Genomic DNA, 14887 nt, shown 5'->3' with positions numbered 1-14887 from the left:
CGCTTTAAAAATTCGCCAAAAATCAGGTTTTTATCCGATTTTTTGGGGACTGGTTTTAAAATGTGCGCCGATGTCTTCCCATTTTCTTTGTTGAGCCTCGTCGCCCTCAGGCTGCTTGGCACACGCCGTGGGCCCATTGTCTTTGCTACACTGTTGTGACCAATGTCGCTTCCCCTCGCATCTCAAACGTGTGAACATTTCGGCTATTTTCCGTGGCTATATTTCTTACTGCGGCTTTAGAAACTATCTACGCTTACTCCACGATGGATAGTAATCATGAACAAGGCCCTTCCAGGAAGAAAATTGCGAAAGAAAGGCTTGAAAAGGGTAGGAATTGGGAGTGTAGCAGGAAGGCCTCTGAGCACTCACTCACGGCTAACACGTGGCCCGTCTTCAACTCGTCGGCGGTTGGAGCGTGACCAGGTTTTTTTTTTTATAGGCTAATGTTCCTCTAGAGAATTTTATTACGAACCCATTGAGACCAAAATGAAAGACCTAGGACAAAAATTGAGGTGACCAGAGTGAAAATAGTGAAAACATTTTATCCCGTTTGCGCGCTCCCGGGTAACTCGTTCGCACTTTCTCTGTTTGCTGCGGATAATTAGCCGGGCTTTTGGAGTTTATATGCATTTAGTGCTGTAGAGAATTTTATTGCGAACACAATGATACCAAATTTAATCTCGTAGAAGGAGAATTGAGGTGACAAAGTTGAAGAGAGTATACACTTTTCGGAATTAACGCGCGCTTCCGTGACACTCTGGGGCCCATATCGCCCTGTCGAGGGGTGGCGCGCGGGGTGAGCGAAAGTGTTAATGAGGATAAGTTCCAGCTATGGAAAATTTAAAATATTAAATAAAATATAAAATGCAGTAAAACAACACTACTGAAAGAAAAAGCAATGTAAAAGATCTGGGAGCAATTTTGTCAGAAGACCTTACTTAAAAAGAACACAATAAAGTAGCTGTCACAACTGGAAGAAAAGTGACAGGCTGGATAACAAGAACCTTTCAAACAAGAGATGCCACACCAATGATGAAGTACTCAAAAGGGTGGAATACTGTTATAATAGATGAATAACTCTTCTAAATTATTGGGATTGTTAAAGGTTATGATTCTTCTTCCCTAGAGTGCAGGCAAGATACATAATTTACACTTGGAAAATACTAAAAAAACTGGTTCCAAATCTGCACACAGAAATAACACCACACAAGTGACATGATGAACAACCCAGCGGGTTTTCTTCCTATTGGGGAGTGTTGTACATGCTGCTATGGCGGTATGTCCACTCACAAGATGAGTGGCGCTGCCCAATAAACTCGCCCCTCGGGGCAAAATTTAAAAAAAATTTAACCACCTGAGACCTGAAGGTGTGGTAGGATGCATAAAATTGCTCTGTTGAGAGCAGAGGTGCAATAGGCATGTTGAGAGAGAACTATCAACATTAAAGGCCCAAGAATTTTCAACACACTACGTCTACACATAAGGGGCAAAACTTGGCTGACCTCTTAACAATATTCCAAAAGAGAACTTCATAAACACTTTCACCTTCATCAACCAGGCTGTGAGCCATACATCAGGCTGTGGGCAGCCGTGTCAAACAACCTGGTTGACCAGACCATCAACCAGGAGACTTGGAAAGAGATCAGGCTGTGGGACGTTGATCTTCGGAATCATCAAAAGGTAATCAAAAGATAATACCTATTGACAAATTACCAAGGTTCTCCTCTCCTTAAATTTAACTTTTCTAAAAGTGCAACTCAATTTTCCTCAGTCCACCTAGAGCACACCTGGAAAGGACTCCGAAAGTTCTTCTACTCCCTGAGCCCAGACTGAGGTCCAGGCTCAACTAGGAAACAAAGTTCTCCCACTTCTAGTCTGAAGTGGGGGAACAGACCAACATCTTGGGGAGTGAAAAGCAACCATTACCAATAGGCCATAACAAAATGCAGAGACCAATTCTCCCCTTCAAGAGCAGTCGGGCTAACCCCGTCCACTCTACGAGAGACTCCATAATATCCCCTGCCTGTCTGTCTCTTCCTATGCACCTGCCTGCCTGCCTTCCTGCCTGAATGTTCCTATGCACCTACCTGCCTGTCTGTCCCTATGCATCTGCCTGCTTGTCTGTCCCTATGCACCTGCCTGCCTACCTGTCTGTCCCTATGCACCTGCCTGCCTGCCTGTTTGTTTGTCCCCATGCACCTGCCTGCCTGCCTACCCCTATGCACCTGCCTGCCTGCCTGTTCCTATACACCTGCCTGCCTGTCCCTATACACCTGTGTGCCTGCCTGTCCCTATGCACCTGCCTGCCTGCCTGTCCCTAAACACCTGCCTGCCTGTCCCTAAACACCTGCCTGCCTGCCTGCCTGTCCCTATGCACCTGCCTGCCTATCTGTCCCTATGTGCCTACCTGCCTGCCTGTCCCTATGACTGTCCCTGTCTGTCTCTTCCTCCCTCTCTCAATGTGAGAACCATACTCGAATACCAATAAATCAACATTGCTCTAACACCGCTAACGGAGAAATCTAATGTTAAAACACTATGGATAATCAAACCCACATTTCAGGCTTCACAGGGGCCATTGGTTGTCACAATAGGAGCCAATCTTTTTTGATGAGAGGCAAGGGGTTGACCCCTGACCACCCTATGTTGTTTGCTAGTCTCAATGAACTATGGAATGTTACGTGATGCCAACCAAAGGTGTCTGACCTCTCCCCCTAGACAGATAAAGACATTCACTCTTATAGCTATAGATAATTTCACTCTACATTAAGGCTATCTACCCTATACAGTACCATGAAAGTTAATACTGACAAAGTTTCAAAATCCTTTAACAGTCATATGCACATATGTTTTGGTGAGCTTCAAAACCCCTTTCATCTTTATATAGCTGTCTCATCTTTGGATAGCAAAATGTTCTATATATCTAGATTTTAAAGGGGGGGATAGGTAGTAAATTTTATAACCTCAAAACCCACACATGCATCAAATTAAAGCAATTTGGTAAGAGAACTGTGAAATACATATTAGCCAATAAGAGAAATCTCCCAATAATAAACTTTAATACCATACTATAGTGAAGTGGGTAAGGTCACAGCTCACCTACAAGTGGGGAAACAGGGGAGATATATTTTATTTATTTTGTCTTATTTTCAGACAGATGTAGAATTTTTAGGCATTGCCAGAATGAAACAATACGGATGAGAACCAGTGCCATAAGAGTCTAAGAAAGGGTTCTCAACCATCACAACAAAGTTTTCCAAATTTATTGTGTGACGATAATCTCTTTCAAGAGAGATTGAGCCTGCTCTTCCCTCCAAAGTACGTCCCAGTAACAAATAATATAGAAGATATATCCAACAAGTACAACAACAAGTTTTGCCCAGAGAGCAAAACGTATCCAGCCCACCGGCGCACCTGCTCGCCTCCTCCACCGTTAAACCGGCAAACTGCTTGTCCATCGCCTGCCCGTCGCTGATTGGCTGGTGCCCGTCGCACCTGCCCCACCACCCGCCAACACGAGCTGATGTCTGAGCTACAGCGACCTAGGGAAGGCAGAATATCCTCGTGCTCCACACAGTTGACACGTCTCATTGGTAGACTAAGCCTTGGCTTACGTGTACTAAGGGAGGTGGCAGCTTGAAGCCAATATTCCTGCATCATTATTTCCTTTGCTATTATTCACTTGTCTTAACGTAACTTTTCATTTGCCAGTGATTATTCTTATTATTTTGTTTGTTGATTTATGTTACATTTTTATGCCCAATTTTATTCATGTTTTGCTTTTCTAACGTAATTAAAATTTCATGGTTAAATTTACTTGTGTTTTGTGTGTCTTCCCATTACCCCTAGCTTTTGAAACAGCCGAACACCAACGCGTTACCGTCACAATTGAAAGTACTGTAATACCAAAACATACTACATGCATGCCATGCTATCGCATAAGTATCACATCTTCATTTTTAGTGGTTAAAAAGAAATAAAATACTGCAAGTACCGAATGGAACATAATATTGACCGACGCGCATACTGTACTTCAAATCAACTGGATACACCACCAAAACACTGACATGTTATGGTACTGTGTAGTACCATGGTACCTGTCTCAGTAGTACAGTAAAGATCTATTTTTGCAGTACTGTACTACTTCAGTAAAATTTCATCAAACAATTCAATAATTTTTTTTACACAGGCAGGTACAGATGATGTCCGACTCCAGTTAGCAGGCTGGCGTCGGACGTTAGAATAAGCTGGAACTCTCCCTGCTACAGCTTATCTTAACCCACTTGCCATTTGAGGAAACGCCTTAACTACCAGTGGGGTCCCGGTAGAACAGTTGGCTTCATCCGCGGCTCTCAATCGGAAAATATGGGTTCCAATCCCAAGCAGGACAGATGTGGTTGGGCACATTGTTTATTACAAAAAGCCCCTGTTCACCTAGCAATACATAGGTACCCAGGAGCTAGTCAGCGTGTTGTGGGGTTACATCCTGGGGAGGGTCAATAGTTTGACAAAGGGGGGGGGGGAAGAGACCTCGATATATGCCTAACACGTATATATTAAATATCCCGAATATTTAATATACTGTACTGTACATGTTAGGTAAAACGTATTATCGTGTTAATTATAACCCGATATACAGTATACTATTTATCTCTACAATGAATTGTTAATTTATTATTATTACTACAGAAGCTTAGAACATGTGAACTGCTAATTAACACACAATTGCTAATGGCATGCTGCAATACAATACATACATGACACAACGATAATGTTTATACAATTCATCTTGGGGGGGGGGGGGGGGGGGGGGGAATGACAGGCAACCAAATCAAATAAAAATCAAGTCTTGAGAAAAACTTCTCCATTTTACGTAATAGAAATTAATACACGTAATAGCAATTCCCAAACAAATTGCATGGCAATAAAATTTTAAAGAACTGAAGACAGACTGACTAAAGATTATCAGAAACCATAATTTTAAAATCTTAAACACCAAAATAAGCCTAATGTCATGTAGTGTTGGCAAATTTTAGGACAAATTTTTCTCATTAACAACATACTGAATGAAAAAATACTTAAAACATCCTTTACAACATATATCGAGCTTCAACGGTAGTAAAACTGCGATAGCCTGTGGGGGTAAGGTGCCCTTAAAGAAATACAGTACAGTACTACAGAAGTATATTAAATGCAAGATAAAAAAAATGTGTAAGGTCATTAAATGAAATGGCTACCAAAGCCAAGAAACATTATCTACTGTACAAGGAACTACCGAAGATGTTCAACAGCCTAGGATATGCCCGAATTGGAAGACTAAGACAAAATGTCACGAGAAATTGTCAAACCCAAGATGGCGAGAACTCAAGGTTGCAGTTGGAGATAAAATAAATATTTTTCACAAAACTGGTAGATGGTTGTACTGTAATAAACACTACGAGAGAATAGTGTGCCAAAACTACTCCACGTTTTACAATTTATGATAAAATGGTAATAAAGAAGATACGACAAATTAAGCACAAGTCTTTTCCTGTTGCTCAAGAGGAAACTAGATTGTTTCCTTCAAGGAGTGCCGGACCAACCGGTCTGTGGTGGGTATGTGGGCCTGCGGGCCGCTCCAAGCAACAGCCTGGTGGACCAAACTGTCAAGTCGAGTCTGGCCTCGGGCCGGGCTTGGGGAGTAGAAGAACTCCCAGAACCCCATCAACCAGGTATCAACCAGGTAGGTGTCCAAAACCTATACAGTATTTATCAATGGGGGGAAGGGGAAAATATGTCATATACGTTTTCTACACAAATACAGTGACTGTTTCATGTGCCACAAATATATAAACAAACTCAAACAAGTGATAAATGTGTTCAAACACCTTCTATCAATTGTCGATACAATAAGATACTGTATATAATTACCATGTATTTACATAAATGTAGATTCAATGAGATTGCACATGTGACATTGGAAAAGGAATGATTTAACATTCAGGTTAGTGGTTTCTTAATACATGTTGCAATTCTTTTCTGTAAAAATTAAGGGATAAGCCACCATACTATTTGCATAGCTAAAGGTTTTGAGATCAAACCAAGTTTTTTAATGTTTAGTGTAAAATTTGTTTAACTTTAAGACACTAAAGTGTGATTATTTTGCCAATTGTATAACAAACATTTTTATATAAATACTTTTGTATGCTGACTAGTTAGCATAAATATTTGTAGATTCCTTTTCTAACCAAGAACTATTATGCACAGAAGCCTCCGTCATGCCAATATTACCAGAAACACTGAGCATTAATGGCTTTAGGCATAGTATGTACTAACTCTTATCTAGAAATCCAACAATCTGTTTGTAACTCATCTTGTATGAACAGAACTTTTACCTGAATAAACACTTATTATTAACCTCATTATTATTAGACAACATGTAAGAACACTTGCGGTGTTCTATACAAGTGTACACATTAGGTGAGTACATGCAAGTGTATCCATTAACCATTGTACTGCTCAGTGATTTTTTTTTTAATTAGGCTACATATATTAATGTTTTTTAATGTGGACCTGCCCAAAACGCTGCGTGTACTAGTGGCTTTACAAGATTGTAAATACTATGCTATGTATTCTCATAAACCCAATGTACCTTCTTGTATATAAATAAATAAATATAAATGTTTTCATCACTGTATTGAAATGAAAATGGTCGAGTTTGGAAACTTTTTTTTTACCTGAACATTTATAAAAACGAAAATATGTCCTTGACAATTGTACTATGAACTTTTTGCCAAAACCAGGTGTAGAGTGCAGGGGTTAACATGTATACTATTATAAACTGGAATGGTACAGTCAGTGCCACGGCCAAAATACACTAACAATATATTACGAAGAAAATTAAAACTAATGCCAATTATTGCTAATATCTACGACCTTTTCTGACAAATACCCAACAAGACTATTACAATGAACAAGCAAAGTAGTGCACATTCTTTCAGTCAACAAGTAAGGATGACTTCCATTTCCTGAAGCCAAAACGCACACAACTCACAAAACAATCTTAAATAAAAATCCCGACCAATAACAACTTACAATCACAATCAATCCCCCCAAAAAAACACTTAAAAGGGACAAGTCCAAAAAAAAACAGGAGAAACTTTAAAGTTTGAAGTTCAATGTCCATCATCAATGACGCAGAGAACAGCACTTGCTAAGTGAATAATTTAGAGTCTAGAAGACAGTGATATAGTATAAATACTGCCGGAAACTGCTAATAATCCCCGCCATAGGAGTATCTAGGAGGGAGAATTACCCGAGTGTCAGGACTGATCAGCTGGTCAAGTGACGGGCGGACAGAACCCCCACAACAAAATGTTTACCAACACTTTTATCCTCTCTAGGCTCCATTTCCAGCCCCTTTTCCCGTGCCGCGTCGCCGTCACACACAATCCCGCCTCCTTACCTGCACAAATGAGCGTTAATGTAGCCTTAAAGCCAAAATTCAATGGGGTAACGCACAATATATCAACAATGACGTTCCACCCCTCAGGATCAACCACACAACAACCTCTCGCCCATTTCCTCCTCCGCCGAGCCCCCTTAACAATTATACCGTCTAGGCTCGCATTTACCCGTCGCACGCACTCATTTCTTGCACGCCGAGCCACGCTAACACTTGCCCAAGCTAGTTTGGGGCCATAGAGTTGAGTGTGCGTGTGGTGGGGGGAAATAATGGAAGGGGTTGACGAGGGACTAGTTTGTGATGGAGCGCGTAGTGTTGTGATGGTGAGGTGCAGGAGGGAAGGTGGCCGGGGGTGGCCCGCCCCTCCTCACCACTCACTCACACTTCCCTCACATACTCAGCCTTTATTGCCTCACTCATCACAACTTCTAGACCTCAATGATCTTTGGGGATTAGTTAGCTATCTGGTTGTATGTGTGGCACTCACCTTCCCTCAATGCACAGCCCTACATGTGTGAGGATGGGCTGTATAAGTCACTACACTAAACTAATTGAGAATGACCTCAGTAATATATGGTGACTTAAACTTTGCTGACTGTCTCATACCTTTTATAAAGCTTCGATTTAGAGATAAATGATCTAACGCAGGTTTTTTTTTCTCTCTCTCTCTCTCTCTCTCTCTCTCTCTCTCTCTCTCTCTCTCTCTCTCTCTCTCTCTCTCTCTCTCTCTCTCTCTCTCTCTTTGTCTCTCTCTCTTTGTCTCTCTCTTTGTCTCTTAATATCTTTCTCTCTTTCTGTCTCTCGCTCTCTCTTAATATCTTTCTCTCTTTGTCTCTCTCTCTCTTTCTGTCTGTCTCTCTCTCTCTCTTAATATCTTTCTCTTAATATCTTTCTCTCTTTGTCTCTCTCTCTCTCTCTTTCTCTTAATATCTCTCTCTCTCTCTCTTAATATATTTCTCTCTTTATCTCTCTCTCTTTCTCTCTTAATATCTTTCTGTCTGTCTGTCTCTCTCTCTGTCTCTCTTAATATATTTCTCTCTTTATCTCTCTCTCTTTCTCTCTTAATATCTTTCTGTCTGTCTGTCTCTCTTAATATATTTCTCTCTTTATCTCTCTCTCTTTCTCTCTTAATATCTTTCTGTCTGTCTGTCTCTCTCTCTGTCTCTGTCTCTCTCTCTCTCTCTCTCTCTCTCTCTCTCTCTCTCTCTCTCTCTCTCTCTCTCTCTCTCTCTCTCACGGGGTCCAGGAGCTAATGGCTCGATTCTGCAGACAAATAGTGAATACAAATATTAAATAATCCAAACATATGCACACAAGGAGAAGTTCCAGAGATAAGAGAAGGAATATCTAACCATGCAGGTACCACTGGAGAGGTTTGAGATTACCAGTTGAGAGTTAAGAAACCATTTGCTTGAATTGGATGTGAAAAAGACCCGGACGGAATCTCACCATTTACAGGCCAGTGTCCCTAACTTGCATACCATGCAAGGTGATGGAGAAGATTATGCACAAAAAAACTAGAAGAATATATAGAGTGAAAGAACTTTGTAACTCATCATCCGCATGGGTTCAGGGATGGCAAATCTTGCCTCACAGGATTAATTGAATTCTATGACCAGGTGACAAAAGTCAGGCAAGAGAGAGAAGGGTGGGCAGACTGCATATTTTTGGATTGCCAGAAAGCCTATGGCACAGTACCCCATAGGAGACTTGTACATAAGCTGGAGATGCAGGCAAGAGTAAAAGGGAAGGTACTCCATTGGATAAGGGAGTACCTAAGCAACAGAAGACAGTGAGTCGATGTGAGGGGTGAGGTCTCAGAGTGGCGCGACATCACCAGTGGAGTCCCATAGGGTTTAGTCCTTGGACTGATCCTGATCAAGTTAAAATAAGTTTATTGAGAACAGGAAGTACATCTCAAAAGGATAGAGTAGCTTAGGCTATTTCTACATGGCATACTGTGAGATCTCTTATTGATTATGCTGCCCCTGTCATTTCTTGAGTTGGTATAGGCAGGCTAAACAAGTTGGAGAAGGTACAAAGAAAAGCCATGAGAATAATCTCAAGATTATTCTCATGGCCCAAAAAATACTATTACTGAGACAATGATGATATGAATTAACTTACAAAGTATGGAGGATATAATTTAAGAGATAAATGAAGCTTCGCCGATTAGATTAATGAGAGGCAAGAGAGCTAATGAATTAATCCTCTCACTTCAAAAGGTGGAAAATGAATAATGCAATGAATAATGCATAATAACATCCTTATGTTCTAATATTACAAAGCACGATGTCCTTCAAGAATGTCTTTCATTGTCAAAGAAACAATTAACACCAACATGGGAGGAATACAACGTAGATACAGTAATTGTTCCCTCTATGCTCTCAGACTCTTAACTTTGATGAGTTCTATTTCATTGATAAGCCGGACGATGGACTCTACCTGTCAACTGTAGACTCCTCCCCCCCCCCCTTCCTCTATTCTACTTAGGCTTAGTCCTTGATGAGTGAACTTTAAGGTGACTTAGTTCGTGTTTTCCAGCCGTTAAGTGTTGTGATTAGCAGGGGCAGACAGCTATAGTGTCCGCAATGTCTTGTGTAATGACTCACATTGTATAGTGAATCCTGACAAATCAAAGAGTTCGATTGCTTGAATTATGATACTCATCATGTTAAATATAATTGATGAATTTATTGTTTAAAGCGTCTTTAATTTTGTTCCCTAGAGCTTTGTGAGTTGAGGCGAGAGAGCCTCTGAGTTTATTGATTTTAAAAGTACATGCTTAGATACAGAAAATACATCCTAAAGTAATATTTGATAACAGCTTAGAGAATAGACAAGTTCCATTCCTTGTTGTGTATGTACTGACTTAGGATGGATGGTGGCAGCGCTTTTCTATTCTACTTGTACTTTCTACTCATCTACCTTTTCTACTTTTCTAATCTCCTTCACCTCAGTCTCTCCCTAGCATTCTAAACTTTCCATTTTCAACTGACTATTCCTCGCTACTCCCAGACTCTACTCCTTACTCCTCCTTCCTCTCTACCTTCCTCACCCCAAACCCTCACTCATTACTTTATTATTCTTTTCTTTCTCGCTCCCCTCCCCCCTTCTCTGTAGTCACAGATAGGTAAGCTGAATATATAATACAATTGAAAACAAAAATAATAGCATAAATGGAGATGTATACGAGGTGTAAGACAATTAAAACACAATCAAGGAAGACGGAATATATCTTAAAAAAAGGGGGAGTTTCCCTGTAAGTGCGGACGCTTAACACTCGATATTCCCCATATTTAGTTATCATTCTGGCGGCGCGACAGCCGCGAGGGGCGTATAATCAGGTGTGTTTAACACTGGCGAATGGTGTCAGGGTTCCGGGCCGCCTGCAGCTATGAATACTATACTACAGCACTCATTGTGAAGTACCTCTTGCCACAAGAACTGAAGGATACAAACAATAATATATATATATATATATATATATATATATATATATATATATATATATATATATATATATATATATATATATATATATAGGGGGGTACCACCTCTGGTGCAATTATAGGGACCCACAGCCTCAGAGAAGGGAACACAGAGCATTCAGGGAAAAACTTGCCATTTAACTCTGAATACGTAAGAGTGTTCGCTTCTCCTACCACCCCCCTTTTTTATGGTGTACACTTTATTATGCAAGGTTATACAGTTACATATCTGACTTTATACAAAAAAAATGAACATTAAGAGGACACAAAAAAAAAGTTCGCTTCCTAGAGGCTGTAGATTTCCTCGAACTCCTCCGACGCCAGGCAGGAACCGAGGATGCAGCGAGCATTCCCCCTCTGGATTGCGACACTGAGGCGCTGAAAGAGAAAACTTGCCGCTCTAGGGTCTCTTGTGGTGTCAATGAGCTTGGAACCAAGATCCTTAAGAAATCTCCTTGCACTCTCTCCCCGTGGGCCTAGGGTCTCAGACCCTATTGGAACGGAGTTGTACCGATGATCTAATTGCCTGTACTTGGCTGACTTGTCTCTTTCTCTGTGTCGCCGCGGCTCCTGCTTGGCCAACAGAGAGGTTGATGTATGTGGTTGCATGTATGTGGTGTAACATGCCATAGTAGAATTAGCAATAATGAAGTTATAATAACAATAATTTGTTTGTAAGCAAATATGTTTTGGGTGTTACAGAATTTTATAATAGTGATCTACACAATACTGACTAAGGTATGCTAAATTGTGAATGGAGAAAATATTCACGACTATTTTAATTAATAGTCCATCCTCGCAATCACTGCAATGTTTTCTGCCCGGCCAAACACCTTGAGCTCCACTCCCTTAACATTGTCTAATTTAACTTTGCCACAAGTATCAACATTATATACAACTAGAACTAATTAATCATGAGTGATGCGTATAGCGGTGAAGCAGTCAACAGGATAGGATAAAACAACTCAGCAGGAGATACAACTATTACTGGATAATGGATATTATTTTAAGACTTAACAAATATAGCGAGACTAGCGTGTGTGTGTAATGCTTAATTGTTGTTGACAATTAAGCATTACACACACACGCATTACACATTGAGCATTATCCTATAGAAAAGCTGCGAGTTCAAAGTAAGTTTGATCCAGGTTAGCTCGTGAATCTATTTATATTTATATGCCCGAAACGCTTTGCGTAATAGTGGCTTTAGGCATTGTATGTACTAGCTTTACCTATAAGTCAACCAATCTTTGTAAAAAATTTACTTTATGTATGTACCTTACCTAAATAAACATTTTATTTTATTTTTTTTTTATTGATGATATATAGTTTAGATACTGAACAAAATTCTAGAAATTCATGCTATATATCTCTGAAGGTCTGAAGTTTAAAATGTTACATCTCTTATTAGGGCAGCATGTGAGTCTCTCTTCCTCTGCATATATAATCCCAGAGAGCAACGTGACCACGTTACTATTAAATAACCTTCCTCCTATCCCCTAACGACCCTCTTCCACTCCCCTCATCTCTTCCCTTCCCTCCGTCCCCTCTCCCTGTCCTCCCCACCATTCCATCCTCCATCAACCACCCCCGCTTAACCCCTATTTCCTTTCATAAAATATAATATCAGGTGGGGGGGGGGGACGGGCGGAGCCAGGGGGGGCCCTCCCGCAGCCCTCCTAGCCCCCCCCCCTCGCCTTACCCGCTATCCACCCCATCACTCCCCCCCCCCCTCCACTTTTTTGTTAAGTATTTAATGACCTGAAGAGCTGACTCTGAATCACAGAATATTTCTCTTCCACTGTTCTTCAGTGCTTTAGTGGCAAGTTGTAGTGCAGCTACTTCTGCATGTGTGGCACTATGCCAGTTATTGAGTACCACACTTGTCGGAACACTGGCCGCCACAGCCTAACAAGACACTATAATCTCATGATTTCCTTATCATTCCATCGATAGTTTTAATCTGCGGGATAATTAAGTGGTTGCTTACAGTCAGTAAATCATTGTTGAGATTTCTGTTGTGCATAAATTCTATGATGACTAAGTCATCTATGATGATTTAGTCATCAAGATGATACTGGAGGGACGCGCCGGGCAGACTACTGAGGCTGGCATGTTAGATACAGTGACCACTGGATTGACATGTTGTCCCACCAGTACAATTTACTTAGTGACGTTCCATGTTTACATGGGCGCGTACATATAAATGTACACAAAAATGCGTACGTGAGTACACGAGGGGTGAGACCTGAGAATGGTATGATGTCACCTGAGTCCCACATGGCTCTGTACTCGGACCTATCCTGTTTTTGATATACGACAATGATCCTCCAGAGGTTATAGACTCACACCTCTCATTGTGTGCTGATGATGCTGAAATTGTGAGGTTTAAGGCAGGAAGACAGCATGAGGCTACTAGATGACTTGGACACACTGCAGGAATCGTCCAAATGGCTATTAGATTTTAACTCGAGCAAATGTAAAATAATGACGATATGTGTATGGAGCAGGAGGCCAGATACAAAGTACCCAAGATGAATAGAATGATGAAAGGAAATGTGCCCTACCATTTCTGTCCCGCCCGGGATTCGAATCCGGAATTCTCGATTATGCGTTGAAACGAACCCTACTGTATTACCGGGACCCTTTTAAATACAGATGGAAAAGATCAAGGCAAATGAGGGGGGACCTTTGACAAGCCGCCGGCTATTCAGTCACTGGCTCAGGAGCCTCGACCCTCCGACCCTAGCGAAAGATGGTAGCTCTATCGTGCACGCTACTGAACACCCACAATAGCGAAGGATTTCAGAAGCACCTATAACTGGTGCCAAATGGAACATTAAGCCTTCCCCGGCCCTGGGCTGTCACTCTAGTATGGAAGAATTAGGTGACTCCCCAGTAAAATAAATGGTCAATATCATCCACAGTTATTGTGGTTGACAAATTATGACTGGGGGATTACCTTACCTTGAGGTGCTTCCGGGGCTTTGCATCCCTGCGGCCCGGTCGTTGTCCAGGTTGATCATCTAATTCCTTCATCTCTACCTATTTCTATCTCAATCTTTATCTCCGTTCGGCGCCGCCCTACGTCAGGCATGACGTCATTATTCGTGTTGGGAGAGTTATAGAGCCGCAGATGGACGACTTACCGGAGGAGACAATCATGGCGGACGGACGTTGGAGAAGCGCCACCTACAATGCCTACGTCAGACACGGTGTCACCACACCCGCCGTAGTCCCGGTTGTCGCCTGCCAGCTTCCGCTTGTCCTTCGGGTTGAGGGTGACGCACCAGCTGGCGGTTATGGGGCGTTCTTCCACAACCTCCATGGACAGCTAGTGACGTGGTTTCAGTGCTCGTGTGACTGTCTCCCTGGTCATATGACAGTTTCCTGTAATTACCTAAGTGTACTTACAGGATGAGAGCTACGCTCGTGGTGTCCCGTCTTCCGAACTGTGTCTTAAGTTAAATGTTCGTGGTTCAGGCGTGTGCCATGCTAGCTCCTAAATGAACATTGTTATTACATCTATGCCTAATTTGACCAGTGCCTTCATCTGTGTACTTTGATTACCATTATTTATCTGGCCAATTAACCCGTTACAGTTCGGCATCATTATGTCTGGGTACTCGCGTAATGTAATTGGGGTAACAGGTTATTCGCCTAGCATAACTAGCACATTCCCGCTTTACCAGTTTGCTCTATTCAGTCATGATAAACAAACCACACATCAAAAAGGAAAAAAAAACGACGATGTTTCGGTCCTCTGTTCGTTTCATCGTTTCATCACTTTGTGACGTGAGGTTTGGACATATCTTCAGCTACGTGACTCATCACCTGTCTATTCAGTCACGTTAAGGACGTTAGTATTAACTTCAGGTAACCTATTTATCCACCTGGTAGTCGAGGGACTAATTATGTTTCGAGCTAACTTATGCCCACTTACGTCCAGTAC

General features: G+C 41.5%; 1 protein-coding gene across 4 annotated transcripts in view; it reads right to left on the bottom strand.

Moving 5' to 3' along the window:
- The window catches only part of Rab5 (RAS oncogene family member Rab5), a 46848-nt gene extending 32587 nt beyond the window's left edge, over positions 1 to 14261 (bottom strand). The window contains exon 1 of one of the 4 annotated variants that reach the window (XM_045759773.2): positions 14085 to 14261. The gene's annotated coding sequence lies outside the window, so the exon portion shown is untranslated. Of the gene's footprint in view, positions 1 to 7444; positions 7605 to 7661; positions 7806 to 14084 lie in introns of those variants that run through there. The other 3 variants (XM_045759772.2, XM_045759771.2, XM_045759770.2) reach the window with 3 other exon arrangements.
- Between the last annotated feature and the right edge of the window lie 626 nt (positions 14262 to 14887).

This window comes from Procambarus clarkii, chromosome 64 (assembly GCF_040958095.1).
Source record: "Procambarus clarkii isolate CNS0578487 chromosome 64, FALCON_Pclarkii_2.0, whole genome shotgun sequence".
Classification (NCBI taxonomy): Eukaryota; Metazoa; Arthropoda; class Malacostraca; order Decapoda; family Cambaridae; genus Procambarus; species Procambarus clarkii.
This window is presented reverse-complemented; position numbering and strand designations above follow the sequence as displayed.